Source organism: Lactuca serriola, chromosome 4 (genome assembly GCF_051521515.1).
Source record: "Lactuca serriola cultivar US96UC23 chromosome 4, Lser_US96UC23_V15, whole genome shotgun sequence".
NCBI classification, from domain to species: domain Eukaryota; kingdom Viridiplantae; phylum Streptophyta; class Magnoliopsida; order Asterales; family Asteraceae; genus Lactuca; species Lactuca serriola.
In genome coordinates, this window is record NC_136411.1 from 171188595 (window position 1) to 171209266 (window position 20672).

At 36.0% G+C, this 20672-nt stretch overlaps 1 long non-coding RNA gene across 1 annotated transcript; it reads left to right on the plus strand.

The window, feature by feature from the left end:
- The first annotated feature begins 16911 nt into the window (after positions 1-16911).
- Positions 16912-17464, plus strand: LOC145100440 (uncharacterized). The gene is made up of 2 exons (XR_013705049.1): positions 16912-17066; positions 17250-17464. It is a non-coding gene; the product is annotated as an uncharacterized LOC145100440 (long non-coding RNA).
- Positions 17465-20672: the final 3208 nt, after the last annotated feature.

Here is a 20672-nt window from a genome sequence, read left to right on the forward strand (position 1 = left end):
ACGCCCCGCGTACTCGAGTACGCCCCGCGTACTCCGAGGGATGTCGACACTCGCACTCGAGCACTTCGGATACGTAAGCAATGACGTTTTGGGCAGTACGCCCCGCGTAACGCAGTACGCCCCGCGTACTCCGAGGCTCCAGCCTCTATATAAAGGATCCGAAGACAGCCTTCTTTGTTGTTCATTTTCTTCTCTTCTCTCTAGTCTTTTGCATCGTTTTTCGTGCCGAAGCTATCCCGAAGCCCCGGTATTATACTCTAGCCCCGAGGCAAGTCCCGAGATCCCGAAGATCCCGAAAAGTGCGGTTCCCGAGTCGAAGCTCTGCCCGCGAGAAGTTCGATTTTCGAAGAGATATTCCAGATCTGCTGTGGATTACTACTTCTATAAGCCGTAGTGCTGTCCAATCATCTTCTGATCAAGTGAGTGTGTAGTTATTTTCTTCTAATACAATAATACGAAGTATTTTATATAAAAATACGTGCTATGTGTATATATTTGGTTGTGTTATGTGTGAATGTGTATTCACTCTCTTCTATCTTATAGATCTGCTTATTTCTTTATGAGATACGTGTTATGTGTGTGTGTGCCTCATCTGTTATGTGATATATGTGTTGATTAAAGCATGCTATACAGGTTTTCTTTAAACTATGTATACAAATGTATATTTTTATCTACTAATATGTTGGGTAGAACATGGGTAGATAGTTGGTGTGTAATAAACAGATGAGAGGCCTCGTTGTTGTTTGATTGAGTCATCTAGCGGAGTTTAGATGACGACCACTGGCTATTCTAGACAGTCTTGTGGAAACATTAGCAGGTTCGCCACCTGTAGGTGTTAATGAACTTGGGTGTTCATTCGCTGTACTCCATCCCCCTCATGGTTGCCTTATTTGACTTATATTGCTGAGGTACCCCCGAAGCATGTGTTGTCGCCCCGATGAACTATTCTTAGACTAGGTCCCTTATGTTAGTTGTTTTAGGGACATTAAAGTGAGAATAACGGGAATGGGTAATTGGGTTATTGTTGGTTGGTGAAAATTAAATATGATATTTATTGTGGGTTGAAAACCCTATATGCTCACCAGGCTCCCAAGCCTGACCCACTCAGTTTTAAATTGTATTACAGGTAGTGGCGGAAGGGCATGAGATGGATGAACCATCAAGTTGTTTTGTTTACAAGTCTGCATATGTTTATATTTGTTATATGACTTGTAATGTATTCGTTTATGCTTATTGGTCTGTATCGGAACATGACACCCCGAGTTTTGATTATAATGAAATTACATTTCTTTTATGAAATGCTTCGGTAAACAATGTTTTATCATGTTTTGTTTTTGGGAACAAATTCCGCAACTCTTTCAAATCAAAAGGATTTACTCTGAAAATATTTAAAAGCATAAATGAAAATCGGTCTTTTCTGGCCGAGATTTTGGGGATGTCACAATTGACCTATTAAGATTAAGGTAGGTTCCCAAAAGATAAACAGCAAGAAATCCCGAAATTAGCTCTTTCTGACGCTCGAACTCGCCGAGTACCACAATGGACTCGCCGAGTTGAGCCTACTCGCCGAGTCCACTATGGAACTCGCCGAGTTCATCAGGCAGAATGTCAAAATTCGAATTTTGCAAGCAACAAACAAGCAACCAATGCATCAATTCAATAGAAACCAATCTCTGATACCACTGATGGGCTTCTACCACATGAACATTCCTATGTGCACATACAAACCCTAATGCTTGGATCTAGGTTTCTCTAATAGAACATGCATTGAATCCAAGACTTCTAATAACAATTCTAGTATAATAACATAAGAAATCATATTTAGATGATTACCTTGAATCACTTGCTTGAATTTTCTTGTCCTTGGAGCTTTAGAGTCACAAGTGTCACTCCTCTAATGGCTTACAAACACCAACTAGCAAGAGGATGATTATAGAGAGAGGAGAGAGGAGGAAGAAATCGGCCAGGGTTTCCTTAGAGATAAGAGTGCCGATTTCCCTTAACCCCTAGGGTCTATTTATACTAGTGAGGCTCCTACGGTTTCATCTTTAAACCCTAATTGGATAACTTAAGCCCTAAGCAATCCAATACCCTAATGATAAGCCTTGGACGATTTCAAGGTCTATCCTAAGCCCCAAAACCGTCCCCCCTTATCCATAAGGGATTATAGCCCAAACTACAACTATCATACAATTGACAGTTTATGCCCCTTTATTTAATTAATCTCTTTAAGTCACCAAATTAATTCCTAATTAATTTATGACTTATATTAATCAAATAATAATATTATTATTCCTTATATTATTCTCATAATATATTAATAATATTTCTTCTCTCGTTATAAATCATCCTGTCAAGTTGCTATGGTGAAGGCAACCCAAAAGGACCATGCACAACCGGGTCAAATATTTGCCTAATATAGTTGCAACTTTAGACACTATTCCAACAGTCTCCCACTTGGATAAGCCTAGTAACTATATGCAAGTATAATCCGATTAGCAATCGTAGCTCTCAAAGATGCTGTCAAACTTTGATCTTATCAATCCTGTCCTTTAGATAAGGGATCGTACAGTCCTCTGCTTAGATATCATGCGGACAATTCTATGGAACCAATTTGTCCAGCAATTGGTTTCACGATCTCAGATTTATTCGACATAGAACTTAATCGAACACTTCAATTCAGTTCTGACTGGGCCCGACACATAAGTCAAATCAAATCATCGAGCGGCCGAGATATCGCTTTTACCATCTTAGGATAAAAGTAACAGATAAACTTCGACTTATATGAATTTACTTATTCATTAATCAACTATACACAATTATGTGTTTTATAACATCAAGTTACTGATGCGGTTTCGCATTATCAATGTACAACCAATTAACAAATAACAAACCATATATCTAGGTTTTATGACCATATGATATTATCGTCTTCTGATCACCCTTTTTATCATATTCCATAAGGTGATTCCAGCAAGCGCGAGTTTGTTCCAATGCTCAAAACTAGTTCATAAGAACTCATGAATGTTGCAGCAAACCTTTACTCTGTCTAATACCATTTAGACAATCTACACACCAATTCATGACAATCTTCATTCATACCTACTTCCAACATATGAACATTGTGGACAATTTGAATAATTCGCTTATTCTTCATAAACTCAATTATTCTGGAAGTCAAAACATGCAAAGTGAAACAATAGTTAAACAATTAACATAAGATAGTAACATTACTCATAAATAATACTTCTTTATTTAATCATCAAATGTTAATTACATTTATCTATTACACGTTTCTAATACTATCTAATCTATACTAATATCATCCTTCAGCCCAATACTCCTAGCATGTTGCAAGTGTTTAACCCTGCTCAGTCCCTTCGTAATCGGATCTGTTGGGTTATCTTCTTATGATATCCTCTTAACCACGAGTTGTCCTTCTTCTACTCGATGTCTAATAAAGTGATATGATATGTCTAGATCTACCACGATCTCTCGGTTCCTTGGTCAAGGCAACCGTTCCTTCATTATCACAAAAAATTTCCATGGGCTCCTTTATGGCAGGTACAACTCCAAGATCACCGATGAAGTTCTTCAACCATATTGCCTCTTTCGACACTTCGCTCGCTGCAATGTACTCTGATTCGCACGTTGAATCAGCTACGGTTTCCTGCTTGGAACTTTTCCAAGTCACTGCTCCTCCATTCAGGGTAAAGACCCAGCCCGACTCCTAACGGTAGTTGTCCCTGTCGGTCTAAAAGTTGGCATCACTATACCCTCGCACCTTCAATTCATCACTCCCTCCGAATACTAAAAACCATTCCTTCGTCCTCCGAAGGCACTTAAGGATATTCTTGACCGCAATCTAATGGGCTCTGCCAGGGTTCCCTTGATATCTACTAACCATGCTCAAAGCGAAGGCTAAATCAGGGCGAGTACAAGTCATAGCGTACATGATTGAGCCAACTGTGGAAGCGTATGGAACTCGGCTCATTTCTGCTATTTCAGCTTTAGTACTCGGACTTTGAGTCTTACTCAACTTGGCATTACTTTGTATCGGTAATTCTCCCTTCTTCGAGTTTTCCATACTAAAACATTTTAGTACTTTATCTAAGTAAGTGTTCTGACTAAGTCCTATTAGTCTCTTACTTCTTTCTCTCACTATCCTTATTCCCAGAATATAGGAAGCCTCTCCGAGGTCCTTCATAGCGAAGAACTTCCCGAGCTAGGACTTAACCTCCTGCAGATTCGGGACGTCGTTTCCTATGAGTAGTATGTCATCGACATACAAAACGAGGAAGCTTACTATACTCCCACTGGCTTTGACATATACACATGATTCATCTTCGCTTCGTACAAATGCAAACTCTTTGACTTTCTCATCGAAGCAAATATTCCAACTGTGAGACACTTCCTTAAGTCCATAAATGGACTTCTCAAGCTTACACACTCTATTCGGATGCTTCGGATCAACAAAACCCTCTGGCTGAGCCATGTAAACATCCTCAGCCAACTTCCCATTAAGGAAAGCGGTCTTGACATCTACTTGCCAAATCTCATAATCATGAAATGCGGAAATAGCAAGCATCACTCTAATAGATTTTATCTTCGCAACTGGTGAGAAGGTCTCATCATAGTCAACTCCGGGAGTTTGAGTAAAGCCCTTTGCAACCAATCACGCTTTATATGTGTGTATGTTTCCATCCACGTCGGTCTTCTTCTTGAAGATCCACTTGCACCCAACGGTCTTACGTCCGGGCACATTATCAACCAAATTCCAAACTTGGTTATCATACATGGATTGGATCTCGCTGTCCATTGCCTCTTTCCATTTCGCAGACTCTGGGCCTGCCATGGCTTCCTTATAGCTATTAGGTTCATCTAGATTTATCAGTGTACCATCACTAATATACGTGTCCCCTTCGGTAGTTATATGAAAACCATAAAACTTGGGTTGAACTATAACTCTTTCGGAACGTCTAAGAGGTAATGACTCGTCAATCGGTTCAACCGGAGTTTCCTCCTTGGGTTGAGCGCCAGCGGTAGAGGTTCCTTCATCAATCGACTCTTGAATCTCTTCAAGCTCGATTTGCCTCCCACTGTCTCCTTGGCTTATGAGTTCTCGCTCTCGGAAAACTCCTCTCCTCGCAACAAAGACAATATTTTCCTTCGGTCTATAGAAGAGATATCCAAAGGATTTCTGCGGGTAGCAGATGAAAATACATCGCTCACTACGAGGTTCGAGCTTGTCGTGAGTATCTCGTCTTACGAAAGCCTCACAACCCCAAACCTTGATATGTGCTAACGAGGGAGCTTTCCCTGTCCACATCTCGTGAGGTGTTTTGGCAACCTACTTAGTAGGGACTCGGTTAAGGATATGGGCGGCAGTCTCTAAGGCATACCCCCAGAATGAGATAGGTAGTGAAGCACGACTCATCATACAGCGGACCATGTCTAACAAGGTTTGATTACGCCTTTCTGCCACACCATTCAACTGCGGTGTCGTAGGTGGCGTCAATTGTGAAACTATTCCACACTCCTTGAGATAGTCGTGGAATTCCAGACTTAGGTACTCTCCTCCTCGATTGGATCAAAGCATCTTGATTTTCCTGCCCAATTGATTCTCCACTTCATTCTTGAACTCTTTGAACTTTTCAAACATTTCTGACTTTTGCTTGATTAAATAGATATACCCATATCTACTATAGTCATCGGTAAAAGTCACATAGAAGCGGTTCCCATCCTTTGTAGTTGATCGAAATGGTCCACATACATCGGTATGTATGAGGTCCGATAAACCTTCACCCCTTACACATGTACTATTGAAGGGTGACTTGGTCATCTTTCCAAGTAAACAAGACTCGCATGTGTCATCTTCCCTAAGGTCGAATGACTCCAACACTCCATCCTATTGGAGTTGGGCTATGCGCTTCTTGTTGACATGTCCAAGACGACAATGCCACAAGGATGCTTTATCCATACTATTGGAAGAATCCATGCATAAAACATCATTTCCTAGGTTATCTACAATCATAACAGTTTCATAAATTCCATTACATGGTATTGCTTCAAAATATAAGACACCATTTAGATAAGCATAAATAGAACCATTCTCATTATTAAAAGAAAATCTAAATCCTTGTCTAAACAAACCATGAAATGAAATGATGTTTCTTGCCATTTCTGGCGAATAGCAACAATTATTCAAATCTAAACATAAACCATTCCTAAGAACTAGAGAATACACTCCAATCTTGGTCACAGGTGACGATCTTCTGTTCCCCATGATTAGATTTATTCTTCCATGCTCCACATCCCTATTTCTTCATAGTCCCTGCAATTCAGAACAAATGTGGTAACCACACCCGGTATCGAGGACCCAAGAAATAGCATGAAATGAATCATTAGATTTAATTGTGTATATACCTGCGAAAGATGGCTTGATCTTTCCTTCCCTGATGGCTTGCAGGTAGTCTTGGCGGCTTCTCTTCCAATGCCCTATTTTGGGGCAATGGTGGCACTCTGCCTCCTTTGGGTTAGGGTTAGGCTTGGTGGGATCAACTTTGGTCCCACTAGAAGAGGAACCATCTCGGGACTTTCCCTTGCGGTGGCTCTTAGACGGAGCCTTCCTCTTCTTGCCTCTTCCTTGCCCAATGGCCAAAACAGGAGCAACGGGTGGATTGGGAGTGGGTGCAACAAATTTGTCCTTGAGGTTGCTTTCAGCAACCCTAAGGAGACCTTGGAGCTTACTTAGGGTGACCTCTTCCTTGTTCATGTGGTAGGTCATCCTAAATTGATTTTAACACGGAGGCAAGGAGTGAAACACCGTGTCGATTGCCAAGTCTTCCCCAAATTCAACATTCAACTTGCGAAGACGATCGACATACCTTTGCATCTTTTGCAGGTGCATGGTTAGAGATTCTCCATGACCCATTTTAGCGGAGATCATGTTAGTGAAGATCTCGTAACGTTCCTACCTCGCGTTCTAGTGGTATCTCTCCAACAAGTCTTGGTGCATTTCGTACGGATACATGTCCTCGTAGGACTTTTTGGAATTCAGCGTTCATTGTGGCTATCTTGATGCAATGAACCTTCATCGCATCACGTTAATGAGTCTCAAAAGCAGTCATTTCAACCGGAGTAGCGATTTACGGGTTGATCTTCTCGAGCTTCTCATCAAGGACATACTCCTTGTCCTTGTAACGAGAAATCGTGCGAATGTATCTTATCCATTCGCTAAAGTTCGTCCCATCGAAAGTTACCTTTTGGCAAAGGCTCATCAATGTGAACGAGCTAGCAGTAGCGTTGTTCGCGTTCAACATCTACAAATAGAAAGGACAAAGATAGATTAGAATTTCAATCCCTAATTATCACCCAATAAGAAAAATTAGGGCTAGGATCCAACAACAATATTTACATATTAGAAAAGGGATGTCGTAATCTAACATGCAAACAATTTGAAGGTAAGTGAATGACGATTCACTAATTCTCCACCTTGAAAACAAAACTTTAAGTTCTAAATGTATTGACAATTCATAGGTTTGGATGAGATTCATTGAACTTTTCAATGGCATGTTTAAATATCGATATGCCCCTCTCATTTGTGATTGGGATACCGAGGATCACAAAGTGGGTCTGAATTACCATGCAAATTCACATGGTGCCTTCATTGTAACAATCACCTATTTGATGTGCCGGTAAACCACACACGCTCCATCGAACTATGATAAACAATGAATCTCCCTTTTCCACCTTTGATTAGAACCAATTAGTGTGCCGGTAAACCACACACGCTCCACAAACTTCTTAGCAAGGGTGCAAAGTGTAATTTCATGGAATTGCATCAATTCACTTTTCCTAAAGTAACTAGGATTGGGAATTTTTTTGAAAAACATGTAGTTACTTATATTTCATATTATACTTTTAATGAGGAGATGAGGTTGCCCTATCCTACCCGTTCGGCGAACGAACCTCCACCGATCAAGCAAGCAGTGGGTGTGAGTGTACACCCATTAAGCGCCATTTTATAGGTCGCAACCTTATACCCACCTTATAGACCGGCTTCGTGAATGTGGCCTACTAATGGTAAGACTAGCATTTTTAATTTATACATATATATACATATTAATCTTGTAATATTATATTAGTATAGGGTTGAATTTTAAACTTGTAAAACTCTAGGGTTTGAAATTTAAATTGTCTAAATTAAACTTTTAATCACAAAACATAAATTTCAAAACTTGAGGGCAAGTTTTAAACTTTTCAAAACATAGGAGATCAAATAACAAATAATCCAAATTAACATTTAATCACATAATTATCCATATTTGATTTATTTAATTATTTCTTGCAAAACAATTTATCAATTTAATTAAACTAATTAATCAATTATCACATAAGGAAATTAATATTCAATTAATTGATAAATATCTTCATTTACGTCAAGAATATACTCAAATATATCTCAAAATCGGATTTATATTGACCTATTAAGATTAAGGTAGGTTCCCAAAAGATAAACAGCAAGAAATCCCGAAATTAGCTCTTTCTGACGCTCGAACTCGCCGAGTACCACAATGGACTCGCCGAGTTGAGCCTACTCGCCGAGTCCACTATGGAACTCGCCGAGTTCATCAGGCAGAATGTCAAAATTCGAATTTTGCAAGCAACAAACAAGCAACCAATGCATCAATTCAATAGAAACCAATCTCTGATACCACTGATGGGCTTCTACCACATGAACATTCCTATGTGCACATACAAACCCTAATGCTTGGATCTAGGTTTCTTTAATTGAACATGCATTGAATCCAAGACTTCTAATAAAAATTCTAGTATAATAACATAAGAAATCAGATTTAGATGATTACCTTGAATCACTTGCTTGAATCTTCTTGTCCTTGGAGCTTTAGAGTCACAAGTGTCACTCCTCTAATGGCTTACAAACACCAACTAGCAAGAGGATGATTATAGAGAGAGGAGAGAGGAGGAAGAAATCGGCCAGGGTTTCCTTAAAGACAAGAGTGCCGATTTCCCTTAACCCCTAGGGTCTATTTATATTAGTGAGGCTCCTACGGTTTCATCCTTAAACCCTAATTGGATAACTTAAGCCCTAAGCAATCCAATGCCCTAATGATAAGCCTTGGACGATTTCAAGGTCTATCCTAAGCCCCAACACCGTCCCCCCTTATCCATAAGGGATTATAGCCCAAAGTACAACTATCATAGAATTGACAGTTTATGCCCCTTTATTCAATTAATCTCTTTAAGTCACCAAATTAATTCCTAATTAATTTATGACTTATATTAATCAAATAATAATATTATTATTCCTTATATTATTCTCATAACATATTAATAATATTTCTTCTCTCATTATAAATCATCCTGTCAAGTTGCTATGGTGAAGGCAACCCAAAAGGACCATGCACAACCGGGTCAAATACTTGCCTAATATAGTTGCAGCCTTAGACACTATTCCAACAACGCATACACCTAGCATCCTAACATAACAAACCATGGTCCTACATTAGTGCCTTAGACCCACTAAAACATAGTAAAGAAACTCATCTCTAGTTGCTGAAATACGCAATAGAATCTCTACCTGCTGGTCCAGAAAGTCCCCGTGCTATCATCATCAAAATAATATCCAAATATTAATCAGATCTCGACATAACAAATAATTTAAGCTACTTAGCCAATAACTAGAATAAAAGACCATTTTACCATTTTTCTTACTTGTCCCACAACCAAGGCCTAACGCAACTACTCAAAAGGCTCAAATCCTAAATGGCAACCCAAGGCCCAATTATGTCCCAATCTTCCAAATTGGGCCCAAAACCCATCATGGGCCTAAATCCAAGGAAGCCCAAAATACTAGTCTAAATCCCAAATCATAAATCTAATGGCCCAATAAGGGCCAAATTTAGAAAGCCTAAACTATGGCTGAAATCGAGAAGGCCAAGCCCAAACGCCCAACTGTTGAGTATGCGGGGCGTACTCAACTCGTACGCCCAACGTACTCCCCTGATTACTAGTTCACTTCATTAGGAACTTAATTAGTTAAGAACTTTTGTTATACTATGAGATCCGGTCCCCAAGGGTGACTTATCACGTAAAGTTGGAAACTTTACACTCATGCATGACTTAGTGGGATCTAATAAAAAAATGCTTAGTAAAGATCTTAATACATACATGGACCAATATCCTCCATAAAGTTTGCATTTTTATGAACATGGGGCGTTAATGAAGCTAAGATGTAGCGTCCATTAGTTCTTGAGTAGATCAAAAGCTCCACTTTACCTCAAACGAATCAAAAATGCACAAGTAACATCATAAAGTAGATCTAGCACAAATGACCATCAAGGTGAGAGCTTTTTACCTCAAAAGTTTTGCAAATGAGAAGGTAATTCTAGAACTACTAACTCAAGTTATTCCCCTAAGCAATCACCAAGAGTTCTTCTTCTTCCTTTTTCACTAAAACACCACCAAAAATCACACTTACAAGCTCAAAACTCACAAGAAGCACTTAGGGTTTGGTTTTCAGGGTAAAAGGAGGTGGAGGCTTATCAAACATCTCTAAGAGGTGCTATAACGAGGTTTAAATAGGGTGCAAACTCTAAAAATTAAGGTTTGCCCAAATCATGGGTACTCACAGCATACGTGGGTGATGTTCGCAACTAGAAAATAGCTAGTACGCTAAGCGTACTCATAGAGTACGCCCCGTGTACTAGCCAAAGACCAAAATGAAAAGAATTTGCATTAAAGGGCTAAAAGGAAATTTACCAAAAAACTTGAATGTTACATCTGACTTATAATTCGATCTTATATATGTATGCACTCTGTATTCTCCAAACATATAATATAATATACAAATGATAAGCAAATTAGCTCACATTTTAGTTCCAGTTACAAAAAAACATGGTGACACTAAAATCACTAAAATAGATTTGAGTTATTTATTTATTTATTTTTATTTTTTTATGTTTCGATGTTATTTTTTTGTACGTTTTGGTGCTTATTTTATATATGTTTCTACTTATGGGTTTGTTCACATATGATAGATAAAAGGGTAATAATAAACATTGAATTTTGTAAGTTAAATTTTGACGATTGTGTTGATAAAAGTTACGTTTCGACGTAAAAAAACGCATAAGATAAAATTAAGCACAAAACATAAAAAAAATTACGTCGAAATGTAGACGAACTCAAATCTATATTGATACGTATAAAACCGTAAAAAAAGTTACATCGGAACGTAGACAAACTCGAATATAATACATTTTTTAAACTAACGAACAAAAGTTATTATATCTGACCCGAATAATACGCCGAAATATAAAAATTAAGCACAAAAAACATCGAAATGTAAACTGTGACATCCCCATTTTCACAGTCAGAAAAGACCGATTTTATTTATGCTTCATAAAAATCAGAGTATTTCTTTTAATAAAAATGTTGTGGAATTTGTTCCCAGAAAAACATGATAAATTCGTTATCAAAACATTTCCGAAGAAATGTATTTTTATTCATTTAAAACATTAGTGATGTCATCGTCAATACAGAAACATAAGCATAAACATAACTTACATTCGTTTACACTAGTAATCTACATCTTTTTTAAATCTCTTAGTGCAAAGTAGCTTCGTACCGACACCTATGATACAAATAAGCTGGAGTGGGCCAGGTTGGGAAACCTGGTGAGTACATAGGGTTTTCAACCCACAATAATATAATTATTATATTTAAACATCAAACAATCAACCCGATTACCCATCCCCGTTATCTTCTTTAATATTCCTTAAAGAATTATCTTAAGGGTCATCTCATATATCATATTTACCTCTCATCTTTTTACCTCACATTTCCTTATATGGTCGTTCCTAAGGCATGAATATGTAGTTACAACGTCGCCTGAACTTGTAATTCATAGTAAGAGTTAGGGTATCATCACATGAATATATAGTCACAACATCACATGGACTCATAATTCATCACCTACAGGTTATAAGTCTGCTGGTGTTTCCACGGGTTGTTTAGAATAGTCTGTGATCGCCATCTATACTCTAGTAGATGACTACATCTCCAAATTGCCGGACAAGGTTATAGTATCTTTCATCCTGCATCACTGATTCATCGTCACCTATCCATCACCTAATTATCATCACCTATCTCTCATCATTTTATTTCATCATACACCTACTATTTAATCTACCCACGTTTTATCCCAACATATTTGTAGATATAAAATAAATATATATATTTAAATCATTTAAAACATGTATAAAATCATTCATCCATCTTAATTTATATAAAATACTTCATATCTATGTGTAAGATGAAAGGGACAATGCACTCACTTGAAAAGATAGTGAATCTGAACTCAGACAGCGCTTCGCTTCTTAAAAATAATTTCCTTCAACGAAACCTAGTATTATTACCACTAGAGTTTAGTCTGTTATTCGCCGAGACTAATTAATAGTCTAGCTATTATTACTATTATATAAGCGTTAGACAATACTTATATAACCCATAATAATAGCCCAAGTACTTATTATATGCTTCTAATAACGTTACTATAATTAAATAAATGATATATTAAAAATAGCGTAGGCGTAGCTCACTTACAGCGGGTTTTATAAAAAACCGGGCTTTGCTTGGAGCAGCGTTCCCGAGCTGAAAAGCTCTTCTTCTCGGAGCCGTCGAGCGCTCCGGGGCTTCCGGCTCGTGCTATGGAGGTTGCCTAGGCTTTCGGGGGGGGGGGGGGGGGGGGGGTGGGGTTCGGGGCTAGAGAGAGGTTCTAGAGAGAGAGTAAAGAGAAGAAAGAATGGGAAAGGTGTGAAAGAAAATGAGTATGAGAGAAGTTCTATTTATAGGGTGAAAATGGCTGAACTTGGTGCCACATGCCACCATCTAGTGGCAAGACTTGGGGAGAAAGCAATGACCAATATTGTGTCACATCACCCAAGTTCGCACAACACACTTCTGACTTCTAAAATCCGTAACATTCACATACGAGCTCCGTTTTTTACGTTCTTTATATCCACGCGTAGGTAAAAATAAGATCTACAACTTTCATTTTGACTTCGTCAGCTACCGATCTTAAATTTAACAGTACGAGGAGATTATAGTGTCAAATGTCCGTGTAAAATTCATAACTTCTACATACGGACTTTGTTTTCATCTGTCTTTTTACCGTTGAGTTCCTATTAACGAGATCCTCAATTCTCATTTAGGTCGTGTAGGCTAAAAACCGCTCGAACTAAAATTCGAGTTTCGGGCCGTGTACTGCTATGCCAAGTCTAAAAAAATTCATAACTTCCTCATACAAAGTCAGATTTGGGCGTTCCTTTTTTTATGTTCTCAATTTAATGTATACTACAACTTTTATTTAGATCACTAAGGCTAAAAATTACTTTATAAAAAATTCACTATTTACGTCTCCCGGTGTCGTGCCGGTTTGGCCGTAAAACTTCAACGGGCCATAACTTCTTCGTTATAATTCGGATTTCGGCGTTCTTTATATGTATGGAACCCTTGAGATATATTCTAGAACTTGTTTAAGATTATTTATTCTAAATAAACTTTTGTATTATCTCTAAATTGATTAGCTCATATCTATGGACATTACATAAACAAACTAGAATATAATTCGTTTTTTTTAAATTAGCAAATGGATATTATTATGAGAAAAAAACATGCAAAAAATAAATAAATGAAAATTATGTGCTTAGTTATTAGACCTATATAATAAATGAGTTAATTATAACAAAAAATTAAACGCAAATATTTAAACTGTAAACTTATTTGAAATTAAAATTGAAATTTAAAATTTAAAATTTAAAATTAATAGTGATAATAATAAGTTTTAATTTGTGGAAACTAAATTAAAAACATATTGAGAATATAAAATGAAGTAAATGACAAGTAAAAAATAAATATATCTCAAAATCATGAGAAAATGATATGTGGTCAATTGAATAAAAAAAGGACATGTAACAAAATCATTATTTTTTTGACGATTGTATTGAAAAAAGTTATGTTTCGATGTAAAAAAACGAGTACGAAAAAATTAAACACAAAACATAAAAAAATTACATAGAAATGTAAACGAACCCGAATCTATACTAATACGTACAAAAAAAAAGTTACATCGAAACGTAGACAAACTTGAATATAATATTTTTTTTTTAAATTAACGAACGAAAATTATTATATGTGACCCGAATAATACGTAGGAATATAAAAACTAAGCACAAAAAAACATCGAATGTAAACACACTTGAATATAATACGTTTTTTAAAATTAACAAACGAAAGTTATTACAAGAAAAAAAGCATACAAAAAATAAATAAATTAAAATTATGTATTTAGTTATCAGAACCATTTAATAAACGAGTTAATTATAAAAAAAAAGTATTAAATACAAAGGTCTAAACTGTAAACTTATTTAAAATTGAAATTGAAATTTGAAATTTAAAGTTTGAAATTAATAGTCATTATGCTGAGTTTAATTTGTGAAAACTAAATTAATGATATATTTGAAATGAAAAATAAAATAAATGACAAGTAAAAAATAAATATATCTCAAAATTATGAGAAAATAATAGGTGGTCAATCGAATGAATAAAAGACATGTAACAAAATCATTCTTATTTACTAGGATAAATGGATTAAATTGATTTGATGTATTTGTACCAGCCAACTCGTAACCCATGAACTCAAACCCGATCTAACTGTCACACCTTTATAATCTGATAATATATACAACGTAAAAAAGAATACACAATAGTTCTTTTTTAAAATTAAATGTATGTTATTTTTAATTTTATAATTATATACATGGAATTTTCATCATCTTTTATACTTTTAGAAATATAACATATGTTAACAAAAATGTAAACTAGATGAAAAAGCTTTATAAGGGATTTAAGAATATTAAATTAAAAATTAACTAATTAATGTTCCTTTTTCAAAATGTTAGCTATCTTTAGTTTATTTAATATTTTGATTTAGGTAAAAAAAATTATTTGCAAAAATAGTATTTTGACATTGTTTTTAAAATTGTATTTCAATAACAAACTAAATATAATAATATATTATATTGGACGTTAAAACTTTATCATTAAAATATGACAAAACTTTAAAAATGGTGCTTATGGTTTTCGAAAATCTGAAGTTTAGTCCCTAATTTTTAAAAACCTCACAGATGGTCTTTGTGGTTTCAAAACTTTTAACAAATGGTCCTTTTCGCTAAAACCGTTAACTTTTAGCCGTTAAGTGAAGGACATTTCTGTTATTTCACTAGCACAGAGACCATTTATGAAGTTCGCCTTATTTAAAAAATAAAAAAATAAAAGTAAAAAATAATTGTTTAACATACAAATGGTCCCCCTCTCTCTCTATCTATCTATCTATCTATCTATCTATCTATCTATCTATCTATCTATCTATCTTGTGTCGCCGAAAAAATCAAACAAGGAATGCCACCCTCCGTTCAAGCTACTTCTAGCAGCCCCTCCACCTCCTTCTTTCTTCAAAAATTGCCACCCTTAAACACCCACTACTCTCTTGTTTTGCATCAACCAACACACCCCAAGACCTCCCTAACCTGTTGCCATCCTCTATTATCAGTAACAGAAAGCAAGGGAAAACCGGCAACAAGAAATTTGTTGGAGTGCCTACTGCCACCTCCTGCCATCCAAGCACTACCCACGGTGCTTTGGTTGTGCTGCTGCTTACCTTTCTCGATCTCTCCCTTCCTCCTGTCGTAACCTATCACTACCCAACGTTGTTGTCGCTGGTGGTTCCTCTTGGTCCCTCGTCGAGCATCAGACGACAAAAACAAAGCAGTAAGGTTGCCTACCTCCACCAATCGTAACCACCACTACTACTGCATTTCGCCGCCGTTGCCTTGCTGCCATCGGTAAGCCGTCTCCACCCTTGCCATTTCGATTTCGATAAACCTACGTCGATGTTTAGTCGAGATCAAGAGACCCAACGATGGGTCTCGATTTTTGTTGAATCTCAAACCTGCAAATCACGCTTGGTAATGAATCTGGTTGAAATTAGGGTTGCGTTCTTGTGTTCACGGTATAGTTTAGGGATGAACGAACTTGTTTTGCCGCATATTCCCATTTGATTTTGGGTTTTTAAGATCTATCTGATGAAGATGAAAGGAAGCAGGCAGGAGAGAGAGAGAGAGAGAGAGAGAGAGAGAGAGAGAGAGAGAGAGAGAGAGAGAGAGAGAGAGAGAGAGAGAGAGAGAGAGACTTTTTAATATTATATATATATATATATATATATATATATATATATATATATATATATATATATATATATATATATATATAAGGTAAAACTTCATAAATGGTCATTCTGGTAGTGAAATGACAGAAATATCTTTCACTTAACGGCCACAAACTAATGAAGTTAGCGAAAAGAATCATTTGCTAAAAATTTTGAAACCACATGGACCATCCGTAAGACTTTTAAAAATTAGGAATTAAGCTTCAGATTTTCAGAATCCACAAATACCAGTTTTCAAGTTTTGTCTTAAAATAATATGTTTTCATACTTGTTTTGAAATTAAAAAAAAAAGTGATGAAAAAAATAGACAAAATGTATTATTTGAAGTGTATAATATTATAGTTTAATTTCTGGTTTTTAAATTGTTATATATTTGTACATGCAATAAATATTTAACGTGGGAAAGAAGTTGCAACATGCAACTTACATGTTCAAGTTTTCAACTCATGGTTTTGTCAATCCTTAGAGCCAAAGTGTTGACCAATGAAGTTAACTGTGTCTCAAGTCTCAACCCATATAAACCGGTAATGTTTTGACCACTGACTTTCTCAAAGTGAAACTCTTCTATATAAATCATTTAACCCGACACTTCCATTATTCACATTCCATCCACAAATCACACAATTTCTTTTCATCCAGAGAGACATGATGAATAAATCAATTCGATCCAGCATGATCACTCTCATCTTCATACTCATCATTCTGTTATCACACCCCATGCATCCACAATCTGACGCGGCTATGTTAACTTCACGCCGTACATACCTCACTCTCTTTTATATTTTAACAGTTCAAATCTTGCCTTATAAAGTGATGCTTCTTGTGATTTCTAAAACTAATTACTCATTTGCTTAAAGTTTTAATTCGATGATTATTATTTTCAGTTTGATGAAAAACCCTGTTAAGTTGTTAATTAATTTTAACTCGTTTTTTAATGCAGAATTGTTTCAAGACCCCCGTTATCCACCATGTCTATGCTGTCAAACAGACGCTCCACCGCCACCCCATTGCTATTGTGCATGCTATGTGACTCATTCAGAAAAGCCGTAATGATCTACAAAATCAATGCAAATAAGTCAAAAAGTCATGTTCATAATATACATGTTTAAGCAGCGAATGATATATAATATAGTTTACGGAAAATCTTTGAAAGAATATGCTGAATAATGTATGTGTGATTTTGTTTTTACTATTTGTGTATACAAAATATAAGCAACTAATGAGTTTTGTCTAATAAACGAAAGTGATTTATTTTTCGATAGTTGTAAAATTTCAAAATAGAATATCTAATTCTAAGCGGAAGAAAAAGTATCAAATGGATCATGTAAAAAGAAGAGTATGTGTTATTAGTATCATGGTTTTGTATTATCTTCGGTTTGTTTAAACTTACATCAGTTATTAGTTTACGTTGGAAAATAACCGAAACCCAAACTATCTCTCGACCGGAATTCTAATAGATTAAGTCGGATAGATCAGGTTTCGGGTATGAAAATTTGGTATTCGGTTAACCTATTAGGTAGGCATAAAAAAATTCAATTTTTGTAATAGAGTCGCTATAATAAGTTGATTATTCACTTGTGGAGTGCATATTTTTTTTCTATAATTATAAAAACTGATCATAACTTCACATTATTATATACATAAGCTTATTTAAATCGCAGACTACTATCAAGATGTAAATATCTTTATCAGGGCATGTGAGTTGCATATTCTCAATTTGTTTTCTCAGCGTCTACACATGATTATTATAGACAAATACATGATTATTATAGACAAATGCATTATATCTAATATATAGGTGGTACGACGTCCATTGTTACTAAAAATACACAACAAAAAAGAAAAAAACTCATGTTGCGTTTAGTGTTGAAAGTTACACAAATAAATATGATGTTCTACATGAGTATGTACGACGTCCATGATTTATTCAACCAAAAAATTAAAGATGTGTGAAAAGATATAACCCAACAGTCTCATGTGTAAAGATGTTCCAATGACTCTAATAACGTGTGTGATCAACTTGGCGTGGGTGATGTATATTCTATATAACGTAGAGAAAATTTCACACATTTTGGAGAAGAGTTAATAAATCATATCAAATCTCTTGTTGTTCGTTCTATCCTAAACTAATTTCAATACATAAATGAGCCAGCGGTATGTTAACTAAGATCAAAAACAAAATGTATCACTACAAGAAATGTGGGCAATAGCGGCGACGCTAGGCATTAACGGCGACATGTGAATGGCGCGTCACATGTCGCTGCTAATGCATCATGTCGCCGCTATTGCCCACACAGTAGCGATCCACGTGAAATGAACCTTGTCCGTCCGATCAGGGGTGGTGCTAGGGTTTAAGATTAAGGGGGGTTGAGAGTCTCAAATCGCAATATTATATAAAATATAATTTTATATTTAAATAAAGTAATATGGCTAAAAATTTAACAGAGAACTTCACAAAGAATATTTTGTTTCCATTAACCTCATTGTTCAAAAGTTTCCAAATAACTATAAGCATCGACTCCTAAGTTTACTTCTCTTAAATCTGTCATATCATATTTTTCAGGCTTGATGTTATTTGGCTCTTCCATGTTACCATTCTTTTTAGGTTGTGGTGTGTATTATCACTAACCGGATGCAATTTTTGATCATACACATCTTCAATTCGATTGAAATACGAATCAATGGTTCTTTTCTTGCTCATAATTTGCCGTATGATTATAATAAACTAATTAAATACATTATCAAAGCATAATTAAATTTTCAATGACAAGTAATAGTAAATAAGGTTTGGAAAAGAATTAAAATTTACCTTAGTACTGAAATCCTGTCGATGTAGCATTGTAGTTGAAAATGATATTTAATTGCCAATTAACCTCTTTGAACAAAAATTGATATGGATTGCCTTGATGAATCTTCACAACAAACTCTATTTATGAACAAATGGGATTATCATCAAATATCTACTAAACGAATTGACATAACCGGGCGTATAAATCAATGGACAATTAAATAAAATAGATTGGGTGCAGGCGGTGGTATTTATGTAGTAACCGTTTTCCTTTAAAATAATTGGTAGGGGCTAGACATTAAAAAGTAAACGATATGGGATAAATGTTTAATCATTATTTCATTTGATCTATAATATAGCTAAAGTTTGGAAAAGGATTGGGGGGGGGGGGGGGGGGAGCATCCGACAGCCCCCCTATTGCCTCCTCCTCTGCGTCCGATCAGTATTCCATCCAACGATCGTAAAAGCATAAAAAAGGTGCTGTCGTTTCCCTCCATGAGTGTCGCAGCTAATGCCTTCCTTTTCGCCACTAATACATGGGCGTCGCCGCTATTGCTTTGCGTCAGATAACCCCCCCCCCCCCCCTTCGTTATTTCTTGTTTCAGCTGTCTCTTTCTGTTGGAATAGTGTCTAAGGCTGCAACTATATTAGGCAAGTATTTGACCCGATAGCAACTTGATAGGATGATTTATTATGAGAGATTAGATATTATTAATATATTATGAGAATAATATAAAGAATAATAATATTGTTATTTGATTAATATAAGTCATAAATTAATTAGTATTAATTTGGTGACTTAAAGAGATTAATTAAATAAGAGGGTATAAACTGTCAATTGTTTGATAGTTACACTTTAGACTGTAAATCCTTAAGGGATAATGGACGGACGGATTCTAGGGCTTAGGATAGCTCAAAATCGTCCAAGGCTTATCTAAGGTAAGGATTTGAATTGCTTTAAGGAAAGATTATCCAACTAGGGTTTAAAGGTGAAACCCTAATGAGTCTACAAGTATAAATAGATCCCTTGAGCAAGGGAAATCGGCATCACTTCAAAAGAAGAGAACCCCTGGCCGATTTCTTCCTAACCTCTCTCTCAAATCATCCTCTTTGCTAGTTGGTGTTTGTAAGCCATTAGAGGAGTGACAATTATGACTCTAGAGCTCCAAGACAACAAGATCAAACAAGAGATTCAAAGGTAAACTTCTAGATCTGATTTTGTATTGTTCTTATACCCAATTAGTCATTAGAAGTCTTGGATTCAAAACATGTTTAATTAGAGAAACCTAGATCCAAGCATTAGGGTTTTGCATGCGCACATAGGAAAGTTCTTATGGCTAAAACCCATCAGTGGTATCAGAGCCTAGATTGGTTTCTATTAAATTGTTGCTTGTTTGTTTGAATCTTGTTTGTAAATTTCGAATTTTGTGTTTCTGTGTCATGAACTCGACGATTCCCATGGTGGACTCGACGAGTTGGCCTGACTCGACGAGTCCAGTTGGGAACTTGACGAGTTCGAGCGTCAGGAAGGGCTAGAGTCGGGATTTTTTCATATTTATCTTATGGAAACTTGCC